At 43.7% G+C, this 12,104-nt stretch overlaps 1 non-coding gene and 1 pseudogene across 1 annotated transcript; one reads left to right on the forward strand and one right to left on the reverse strand.

The window, feature by feature from the left end:
* The first annotated feature begins 2,594 nt into the window (after nucleotides 1-2,594).
* Nucleotides 2,595-5,231, forward strand: LOC137753344 (heterogeneous nuclear ribonucleoprotein U-like protein 1 pseudogene; annotated as a pseudogene).
* A 6,559-nt stretch (nucleotides 5,232-11,790) lies between these two features.
* Nucleotides 11,791-11,863, reverse strand: TRNAW-CCA (transfer RNA tryptophan (anticodon CCA)). The gene has a single exon. It is a non-coding gene; the product is annotated as a tRNA-Trp (tRNA).
* Nucleotides 11,864-12,104: the final 241 nt, after the last annotated feature.

Consider the following 12,104-nt stretch of genomic DNA (forward strand, 5'->3'; position numbering starts at 1 on the left):
TCTTTGTTGCAGAGCACAGGCTCTAGGCACATGGGCTTCAGTAGTTATGGCACGAGGGCTCGGTAGTTGTGGCACACGGGATTAGTTGCTCCATGGCATGTGGGATCTTCCTGGACCAGGGATGGAACCCGTGTCCCCTGCATTGGCAGGCGGATTCTTAACCACTACACCACCAGAGAAGTCCCTAGAATTGGATTTTTAATATATTCTTATAACATATATTCACCATTTTACATATGTCAACATACATGCAACCTGATCTCAAAATGTGTTGTTACCCCATCTGCTGTGATGTCACTGCTATCATCACTACCATTCTGTCCACATTCCAAATATTTAGCGATCCAGAAAACACCAGTCACCTATAGTTTAATGCATCTCACCATTGCCACGCACTTTGCAAAATATTTTGTTAAAAACAAAACAGTATGTTACATTCTATAATAAAATGAATGTGGATATAATGAGTGACTTTAGGAGTTACCTCCAAATACTATGTCTGCGTCTTAGCAATAGCCTTATAATCCCACATCCTATAATGCACAGCAGCATATTAACTGTGCAGTTAAAAAAAAGAGACAGAACTCCCACTTAACTGGTTTATCCAAGTGTGATCCAAACTAATTTGAACATGAAGTCCTATTTGCTCCTAATTACTGGTAACATTTTTGGGAAGTGTATATGTTTGGGAACTGTTTGGGTTTTTATTTTGTTTTTTGGCTAAAATCATGAATCAAAGAATGAAATTAAAGAAATCATTACAGGTAAGCTAGGAATTTGGGGATGGAGTATTTTCTATCTCCCTAATATCAGGCACTACAGGATGCCGGACACAACTGTAAGCCATCAAAAATATTAAGATCGCTGATAAAGGTAAATACATGGATAAATATAAAAACAGTATTAATGTAATTTTGATTTGCAAAATTTGGGGTTTTTTTAAACAAGATTTAAAAACAAATGCATAAAAATAATTGTAAATCTAGGTTAAAGTATACACAATATATAAAGATTCAGTTTGTGATATCAATAACATAAAGAGAAGGAGCCAACTGTAAAGGAATAGAGCTTTAGTATGCAATTGAAGTTGGTATCAATTTAAAATGGATTGTTGTAACTTTAGGATGTTATATGTAATTCCTCTGGTAACCACAAAGAAAATATTTATAGAATACACAAAAAAGGAAATGAGGAGGGACTTGAAACGTGTCACTACAAAAAATCAACTAGAGATAAGACTTCCAGTTTCTAGTCCATAACAAGCTTGGAAGTCATCAATCCGTTATAACAACAAGTAAAAAGCAGAATGAACTGAAAATCAACTCTTGCGTAGATCCATCAGAGAATTAAGGTCACAGGGTAAACTGCTGCCCACAGACACGTGGATACAGAGAATCACAACTTACCAGAGCATAGGCACATTAGCAGAAACGTCTGTGGGAACCAGTACAGAAGATGGAAAACCTAAACTGTAATGGACAAATTGCAGGAGGCTCAGTGTGGACAAATCTGAGAGTTAAATGCTCCAAGGGGGTCTGAGTCTTTAAGAAGCCCCTGCATTTTTATGAGCTTTACCTCCAGGAGCCCAATCAAGTCCTCATAGTGAGGACTGGAGAAAACTCCCCATTGTGTTTCTGGCAGAGAGAGGGGGAAAGTCGCTATTTTGAAATATTCTCAAAGCATTCTGTTCTTAATAAGGCATGCCACAAAGAGAAACTATTGTACCAGAGCCTATAACCTACTGAGGTTTCATTAGTGTCTCACCAACCTGAGGGAAAAGAAATGCTCAGCTCCAGCCCACTCTAGTCATCCTGTCCCACCTGAGGGAGGGAGGTAGACTGAGAGACACTGGCAAAGTTCACAGTCCAGTGGCAGTTTCACCAAGACTGAATCTTAATCACAGGACTATAGAACATAACCCCTCCCCCTACACCTTATCACCACATCACTAAAGGTCTTACCAGTGTTCCTTTTACCCAGCACATGAAGTCTAGGTTTAAACAAAAACAAACAAAACAACAGAGACAATTAATAGAAAACAGTAACAAATATGATAGGTATTAATCCAATTATATCAATAACCACTTTACATATCAAAGATAAAATCAAAAATAGAGGAAAGTGGGGCTTCCCTGGTGGCGCAGTGGTTAAGAATCCGCCTGCCAATGCAGGGGACACAGGTTCGAGCCCTGGCCTGGGAAGATCCCACATGCCACGGAGCAACTAAGCCCGTGCGCCACAACTACTGAGCCTGTGCTCTAGAGCTCACATGCCACAACTACTGAGCCCGCATGCCACAACTACTGAAGCCCAGGCGCCTAGAGCCCATGCTCCGCAACAAGAGAAGCCACTGCAATGAGAAGCCCGCGCACCGCAACAAAGAGTAGCCCCCGCTCGCCACAGCCAGAGAAAGCCCACGCACAGCAACAAAGATCCAACACAGCCAAAAATAAAAATAAAAAATAAATTAAAAAAAAATAGAGATTGGAGTGGGCCCCCCCTTTCCCCCTTTGCCTCCTGACAGGAAAGGTTTAAGGGGGACTGGGCCCTGGGAGGCCGGGCCGGGCTCAGGGGCCGCCCTGGGGGCCCGGGCCATGGATGTACGCCGACTGAAGGTGAACGAACTTCACGAGGAGCTGCAGCGCCGTGGCCTGGACACTCGTGGCCTCAAGGCTGAGCTTACTGAGCGGCTGCAGGAGGCGCTGGAGGCCGAGGAGCCCATCGACGAGCGGGAGCTTGAGGCCGATGACGAACCGGGGCGACCGGGGCACAACAATGAGGAGATGTCATGGACAATATTACCATGCAGAACCAATTCTATGAGATGCAGGTCATCAAGAAAGAGAACGAGTCAGGCTACGAGAGGAGAACGCTGGAAATGGACCTATCGCCCAGTAGAAGTGAAGAGAGAGATGAAGCAAGAGGCACCCACCAGCTTCCTCCTGCCCGAAGCATCTCAACTCAAACCAGACAGACAGCAGTTCCAGAGTCGCAAGAGGCCTTATGAAGAAAACCGGGGATGGGGGTATTGCGAGCACCGAGAGGATAAGAGGGGCCGCTCTCCTCAGCCTCCCGCTGAAGAGGATGAAGATGACTTTGACGACACCTTGTTGCCATCGACACATATAACTGCGACCTCCACTTCAAGGTGGCCTGAGACCGGAGTAGTGGCTACCCACTCACAACTGAAGGTTTTGCATACCTGTGGTCAGGAGCCCGTGCCAGCTATGGGGTCGGAAGGGGCCGTGTGTGCTTTGAGATGAAGATCAATGAGGAAATCTCTGTGAAGCACCTTCCATCTACAGAGCCCGACCCACACGTTGTCCATATTGGTTGGTCTCTGGACTCCTGCAGCACTCAGCTAGGCGAAGAGCCTTTCTCCTATGGCTATGGAGGCACTGGGAAGAAGTCCACCAATAGCTGCTTTGAAAACTACGGAGACAAATTTGCAGAGAATGATGTGATTGGCTGCTTTGCGGACTTTGAATGTGGAAATGACGTGGAACTTTCCTTCACCAAAAATGGGAAGTGGATGGGCATTGCCTTCCGAATCCAGAAGGGAGCCTTAGGGGGTCAGGCCCTCTACCCTCATGTCCTGGTGAAGAATTGTGCAGTGGAGTTCAACTTCGGGCAGAGGGCAGAGCCCTACTGTTCTGCCCTCCCAGGCTACACCTTCATCCAGCACCTTCCCCTGAGTGAGCGAATCCAGGGCACTGTTGGACCAAAGAGCAAGGCAGAGTGTGAGATTCTTATGACGGTGGGCCTGCCTGCCACCGGTGAGACCACATGGGCCATGAAACATGCAGCCTCCAACCCCTCCAAGAAGTACAACATCCTGGGTACCAATGCCATCATGGATAAGATGCGGATGATGGGCCTACGCAGTCAGAGGAACTACGCTGGCTGCTGGGACCTCCTGATCCAGCAGGCCACCCAGTGCCTCAACCGCCTCATCCAGATCGCTGCCCGAAAGAAACGCAACTATATCCTAGATCAGACAAATGTTTATGGGTCAGCCCAGAGACGAAAAATGAGACCATTTGAAGGCTTCCAGCACAAAGCTATTGTAATTTGTCCCATTGATGAGGACCTAAAAGACCGAACAATAAAGCAAACCAACGAAGAAGCGAAGGATGTCCCAGATCACACGGTCTTAGAAATGAAAGCCAACTTCACGTTGCCAGATGTTGGGGACTTCCTGGACGGGGTGCTGTTCATTGAGCTGCAGTGAGAGGAAGCAGACAAGCTGGTGAGGCAATACAATGAGGAAGGCCGCAAGGCTGGGCCATCCCCTGAAAAGCGCTTTGACAACCGAGGCGGTGGCAGCTTCTGGGGCCTTGGGGGTGGCGGCGGTTTCCAGCGCTATGACAACCGAGGTCCCCCCGGGGGAAACAGAGGAGGCTTCCAGAATCAGGGAGGAGGCAGTGGAGGAGGCAGCTACCGAGGAGGTTTCAACCACAGTGGAGGTGGTGGCGACAACCAGAACAGCTGGGGTAGCGACAGCCGGGATAACAACAACTCCAACACCCGAGGCAGCTACAACCGGGCTCCCCAGCAACAGCCGCCGCCACAGCAGCCACCGCCACCGCAGCCGCCGCCGCAGCAGCCTCCACCGCCACCCAGCTACAGCCCTGCTCGGAACCCCCCGGGGGCCGGCAGCTACACGAAGAGCAGCAACATCCCTGGCTCGAGCGCCAATACCAGCACCCCTCCTGTCAACAGCTACAGCCCTCCACAGCCGAGTTACAGCCAGCCACCTCCCTACAACCACGGAGGTTACAGCCAGGGCTACACAGCTCCACCACCTCCACCTCCGCCACCACCTGCCTACAACTATGGCAGCTACGGCGGCTACAACCCAGCCCCTTACACCCCTCCGCCCCCCCCCACCGCACAGACCTACCCTCAGCCCAGCTATAACCAGTACCAACAGTATGCCCAGCAGTGGAACCAGTACTATCAGAACCAGGGCCAGTGGCTGCCGTACTATGGGAACTACGACTACGGGAGCTACTCCGGGAACACACAGGGGGGCACAAGCACACAGTAGCCAGTGTGTCCTGGAGGCCCCTGCCGGCTTCCTCCACCAGCGCCCACCTTGGCCCCCCTTGTCCACCGCCACTGGGTCACGTGGTGCTGGGGGACGGGTCCTCCCAGGGCTGCCTCCCTTCCAAGGGGCTCTTCCCCCACACAGGGCCGGGCATTTTCCTCTGGATTCAAACAGGCAACAATGACCTTTTATTTTGTTTGTCCCCCCACCCCCCTCCTCTTCCTCTTCCTCCCTTCCTCCTTTTTGACTAAAGACCCTCCTCCCCTGGTCGTACAGTGAGGCTACAGGGCTGTGGGGAGGGCCCCTTCCTGTACTCTGGTCCCAGCCCTGCTCCAGCCCCTCAGCTTCCCAGATTCTCATGCAGTTGGTTGTAAATTCTTCCAGGAGCTGTTTTACTGTCTACTTTTCAGGATTTAAAAAAAAAAAATCAAAAACTTAAACACACACACAAGTTTAAAAAAGCAAAATGCAGTGGGAGGAAGAAGCAACAGATATTTTTTTGGTAATTATGCTTCTTTTTTTTTTAATTTTTAGAATTTATCCCTTTTTACTGTGGGTCGGCTGTTGATATTTCATCAGGATAACCATTTCTTTGCTGAGTTCAGGTGACCGAGGAAGAGCCACACCCTCAAAACAAAACACACACAAAACAAAACCACAGAATCATCTTTAACCTAACTTTTTATACAATGTCTCAGTTTCCCGTAACTTTGCACACAAGCTTCTGTGTTGAGTTGAATTGTACCTGCCTTTTGTATTTGGAGAGAGTGTGACTATTGAACTTGAAACCTTTTATTCTGGGCGTCTTGGTAGTTTCTGGTGGGATTAATCGGGTGAGAGGGAAGAAGGGAGTTGGGGGGCTCCTTCCTTTCAGAACATGAAGTTTCTCACTGCCTCCTCTCCAGAGCTCTCCCAGGTGCCAGACCTAAAGGTTTTTCCTACAGTGATCCTCTGATTATTTTTACTTCCCCTTGACCCATATGTTTTAACAGGACTTTAACAAACTGTGCTTATTAAGAAATGTGTTTGCCCTGTTTTGTTTTGTTTCAATAAATGACATGGCACCTCCTAGCAGGAAGGAAGCAAGGTTTCAACCCTGATTTAAAAAAAAAAAATAGAGAAAAGTATAGCATGCTAACACTAATCAAAAGAAAGCTGGAGCAGCTATATTAATTTTAGAGGAAGCTGACTTCAGATCAGGGAAAATTATCAGGGATAAAGAGGGCCATTACATAATGATACAGGTGTAACAAAGCAGTAGTAATCTTTATATGTACCTAACAATGGACCATCCAAATATGTGAGGCAAAAACTTTTAGAACTACAAGGAGAAATAAATAAATCCACTATTATAATTGGATTCCTTCAACACCCTTTTTTTAATAATGGAAAATCGGTGAGGACACAGTTGACTTCTAGCCCCATCAATCAACTGGATATAATCGATATCTATAGACTACTGCTTCCAACAACAGTAGAATACACATTCTTCTCAATTTTACAAGGAACACTCACCAAGATAAACACAGCAAGCATCTGTGGCCTTAAAACATACCTTAACAAACTTAAAAAAACAGAAATCATAAAATGTATGCTCTCGCACCACAGTGGAACTGAACAAGAAATTAACAACAGAAAGATAGCTGAAAAACCCCAAAATACCTGGAGATTAAACAACACACTTTTAAATGTCACACAAGTCAAAGAAATCTCAGAAATATTAAAATATCTTAAAATAAATAAAACTGAAAATACAGCTTATCAAAATTTGTGGGATACAGTGAAAGCAGATCTTAGAAGGAAATTTATAGCATTGAATATATATATTAGAAAAGAAGAGGGCTTCCTTGGTGGCACAGTGGCTAAGAATCCACCTGCCAATTCAGGGGACACTGGTTCAAGCCCTGGTCCAGGAAGATCCCACATGCCACAGAGCAACTAAGCCCGGGAGCCCGCGAGCCACAACTACTGAGCCCACATGCCACAACTGCTGAGGCCCGTGCGCCTAAAGCCTGTGCTCTGCAACAAGAGAAGCCACCACAATGAGAAGCCCATGCACCGCAATGAAGAGTAGTCCCCGCTCGCGGCAACTAGAGAAAGCCCACGTGCAGCAACGAAGACCCAACGCAGCCAAAAAATAAAAAATAAAAATAAATAAATAAATAAATAAGACGGGTTGATGCTTCGATGTTACATCCTGGGGCTCCAATTCTGGAGGCGTCTATTGTCCCCATTTTACATGCCATAAAACTGAGGCCTGCCCTGGGATCCCAGAGCTTGTAAGCAGCTCTTTTTAAATCCCAACTATATCTCATTTTACTCTACCCTTTACAACTAAATCTTACCTCCTCTGAGTACAAAATGAATGCATGATTCATGACACCTGTTTATACCAAGAAAAAGGACTAGAGCTTGAGCTTGTTAACTCTTGGCTTCTCCTGTGGCTCAGAACGTGGCCTTGTGCAAATCACGTCACTTAATTCATTCAGGAAATACTGCCTGAGTTCCTGCTGAGTGCTGGACACTTCTAGAAGTGGGGCACACAGCAGTGAACAGGACAGATGGGTCTCAATAGCTTATGTTCTAGTTGAGCAATAGACAACATTAAACTTTTAAAACACAGGTGAGTGCTCTAATGAAAAGACAGTATAAAGGGATGGAGAGAGATAGGGTGAGGGGTGCAGAGGCAAATCATGCAATGGTCTGAGTAAAACAATAGAATCAGTTAATTGTGATAATTAGTAGTAATTAATAGTAGAACAAATTAAACATACTTTATGCAAGGAAGAAACCCCAGTATTTTATGTTTCTTTTCCTCTGATACATCAGTTTAACTTTTTAAAAACTCTCCATTGGATATTTAAAATCTGTGGGCTATGTTAATTTATAGTCTACAGTATATAAGTTTAAGACTTTAAAAGGAGAACATAAATGCAATAGGGCTAATGAAAAAGATAATACCTATATTTAATTTTAAAAATGAAATATTTCTGTCTCATGATATAGTGGGATGTTTTCACTCTGTTGCCTTTGTCAATAATATTTCTCTGAACTGCCTGTGGCCTTCAAGACATACTTCTTTTCTTGTATGAACAGTAGTGGTAAAACTGACTACATACAAAATTCACTTTGACTTGGAGCTCTGCTCCTATCAAGCCCACGTTATGCTAATTCCTGGTGTCACCCCAATTTGATGACAGCAAGCCAAATATCTTCTAAACAAAAGCATATGAGCATGGGATACTTAATGATTTTACCTACTAGCAACAGCAGGTTTTTAGATTTGGATGAATTCATTTCCAGCTCTCTAAAAATGTCTATCCACTTTGTATCTAACAGGCTTATGTTAGTAAAGCAGCTGTTTGCTGGATCTTGGGTCTATAAATTCAACAGAGGCTTTCCATGTCTAAAATGTCCACACTTTTTAAGCACTTCAATGTTTGAATGTAACTGTAAGTTAACCTCTCTCAGGGAAAATGAGAAAGGTAATTTGAACTTGTGAAATTGAAGTTAACAGTTTAAGCTTCAGTCAAGAAATTGAGAAAGTTCTATTTAACCAGATCATCAAACAGTTCTGGAGAAACAGCATATAACTTTTGTTTTACTATAATCATTTTCTCCATTCTCATCCTCATTCTCCAAATTAGAGAAGGACATGCTTGTTCCACACTTGGAAAATATAATTGTACAGTAAGACATTTTAACATCTTTTCTATGGCTAGCATTGATAGCAGTCTGGTAGGCATATGTCTAAGGAGGCCATCTCCGTCCATTTCTTTAAAGCTTAAAATCTTACCAAGTGCTTCTGCATGTTTTGAAGAAATCAAGAAATAACCAAAACCTTTCATTGTGAAAGCCTCAGTATTCAGATAAGCAAATCACATCCCCTTTTTTTTGCAGTGTTGCAGATAAAATCTTTTAATTTTCTTTTTTTATAAAGATTTTTTTGATGTGGACCATTTTTAAAGACTTTATTGAATTTGTTACAATATTGCTTCTATTTTCCGTTTTGGTTTTTTGGCCACGAGGCATGTGGGATCTTAGCTCCCCGACCAGGGATCGAACCCACACCACCTGCATTAGAAGGCGAAGTCTTAATCACTGGACCGCCAAGGAAGTCCCTAATATCTTTTAATTTTCTTTGGTGAAAAGTTTAGGGACTGAATGGAATTCACCAAAATTACATCTACATTGTCTGCCAAATGTGCAGATAGATGAAAAAATCTAGTTATTAATTGAACAAGATATCAACACCCTTTCGTTTTATGTTTGTGTGGGTGTGGTTTCATTAAAATCTTCATAGAAATCAAGAAGATGATTTGAAACTCCATTTTTCGAGTACCTAAGAACTAGGGGGAAATTTTTTGTTACAATGACTCCACATACCACTTGATAAACTGTAGAAAGCTTATAATGATGGCTGGCAAGATCTGACAAAATAGGCTTTAGACTGTAAGGGACCAACATATCTTGTCAAAATTTCCCCTTTAGCTTGCCCACGGGGACGTTTTAGCTGCAAGCTCTGAGTTCGGAAAATTAACTGTACTTGAACTGTACCTGGTTTCACAGAGCAGTCAAAGGAATGATGATGATGTGTGTTTGGTATACCTAAGCCAGTTCACCACCACTATTTTTATTGGTGTCTTTGGGGGAGCTGAAAAACCTTGACGAAGTTAAAAGTACTTACCTGTCTTGTCCCAGACTTGTGAGATTGTCACCGTGTGTACTTTTACATACCTTTCTCCCGAATACTCAATCCTAAATTCTTTCTCCATATTGTTCAGTACTCTCTGGTTTGGTTTTTTATCTCCCTAATCCATGTGTCCTTCCATTTGTCATTAAAAGAACACATTCACTTAGCCTTTTTTTGGTCTGGGTTATGCTGGTGTTGGTATTGTAACCATTCTTTTCATTATCTAAAATCTTAGAAAGCATTATCACAGTATTCACAATGTCAGAAGTTAAAACTAGCACTACTTGATACAAAGCACGAGTTAATCCACAGGCACAGGCAAAGACAGTTACGGCTCCTAATTACAACACACCTAAGTTGCGTTACTCAGAGTGATGCATCAATGAATGATTCCTTATTGTGAACTACCAATCATGGTTATCAACAGCAGCAGTCAGAGGCAGTATGGAAGGCAGAAAATCTCTGCTGTATCCATTTGACACTAAAATCTGTTGCTTTCAGCAGTTCCTATTTTGGGGGCCACCATATCAGTTTTCTACTTTACCCACAACCTTTGCACCCATTGTAAAAACTGGGACTTTGCATGTCCTGAGGAGGAGTTTCCCGGGAAGCAGGTGTTTCAGTGCTAAAACCGGGGTAGTCCTGGGAAAACCAGGACAGTTGGTCACCCTATAAGTAGTCTTGACTACGTCTTGTCCATCACCTCCCCTTTCCCCTACCTCCCGACCCTGTCAGAGCTGCCCTCACCCCAAGCTCAGCCAGTCACCTTCCCTCTCCTGGCAGTCTGAAATCTGGAAGGGAGACATGCCTAGCCTGGGAGCTGCCGCAATATAGAAGGTTCAAGCATTCCCAAAACAGCCCTAGCTGATTATTAGATAATTCTTGGTTGTCCAGGGTTTTCTTCAACCCACTCCTTACCCTAGTATTCTGGTTAATTGCCTTTTCTGCTGAAGGTAGCCAGAGTTGGTTTCTTTAGCTTTCAGACAAGAGCATCTTTACTACCGCAGTAGTATTGCTTTTGCTGATGTCCTTTCTATATCCTGTTGATTTGTGTCAGATCCTGGGTTCCTTGACACCAAATGGATATTCAGGTGTGGTTTAAAACTAAGATGTCTCTTAGTGATTTCCCGAATAATGGCAAGGAGGTTGGGTGTTTGTACCTTTGCAATTGCTGAAGAGGGACTCAGCTGTGAGTTGTCAGCAGCCAACAATCCCAGCAGCTAGGGGGATGAGTGCTTTGGCCCTGAAAGGGAGAGAGATGGGTGGCACACCTCAGTATTCACTATACTTTATCTCTATTCAATATCACATTAAAAAAAAAATTGTACCACTATAATATTTTAAATTGTTAGTAAGATCAGGTTTGTTTGTTTTTTTAAAGTACATAAATATTTAGGAGTTTTTGCCAGTATATATCTTCTAAGAGTTTATTCCACATATAAAGTGAACAATCAGATATAACATTCATTTCACAACTCTTTCATTTTCCCATATTGTGTTTTTTCCTTCAGAATTTTTTACACAATCTGTATCAGTAATTGTTAATTTGTCTCATAATTACTAATAAGTAGAATTCTATTTTTAAACCTGCAATTATGGTAACTTACCATCAGTCACTCATCCAGTAAGAGTGGATGAATTCAACCTCTGGCATTCTGGTCTCCAAACCCAAGCTATGGGGTAGTGCTTCTCAAACTTTCATGTGAACAAGAATCATCCAGGAATCAGTGAAAATACAGGTTCTGATTCAGGAGGTCTGGGGTGGGACCAGAGAATCTCTTTCAAATAAGCTGCCATAGGGCTAGTCTGAGGACACTTTAGGAGCAGTGAGGTTCTAAAGCAGGAATTAATAAATTACAGCCCACAGACTAAATCAGCCTGCTGCTTGGTTTTGTTTTGTTTTAATATTATTTATTTATCTCGCTGTGCCGGGTATTAGTTGTGGCACGTGGGATCTTTAGTTGCAGCACACAGGATCTTTAGTTGTGGCACACAGGATCTTTAGTTGTGGCATGCAGGATCTTTAGTTGTGGCAAGCAGGATCTAGTTCCCTGACCAGGGATCGAACCTGGGCCCCCTGCATTGGGAGCATGGAGTCTTAACCACTGGACCACCAGGGAAGTCCCTTCGTTTTGTATGGCTAAAAATAGATTTCATAATTTTATTTTATTTATTTACTTTTTTGGCCGCACTGGTGGCATGTGGGATCTTAGTTCCCTGACCAGGGACTGAACCCGTGCCACCTGCAGTGGAAATGCAGAGTCTTAACCACTGCATGGCCAGAGAAGTCCAAGATTTCATAATTTTAAGTAGTTAAGATAAAGTCAAAAAGAATAAATATTTTGTGATATGTGAATATTA

The sequence above is a fragment of the Eschrichtius robustus genome, chromosome 19, assembly GCF_028021215.1.
Source record: "Eschrichtius robustus isolate mEscRob2 chromosome 19, mEscRob2.pri, whole genome shotgun sequence".
Lineage (NCBI taxonomy): Eukaryota > Metazoa > Chordata > Mammalia > Artiodactyla > Eschrichtiidae > Eschrichtius > Eschrichtius robustus.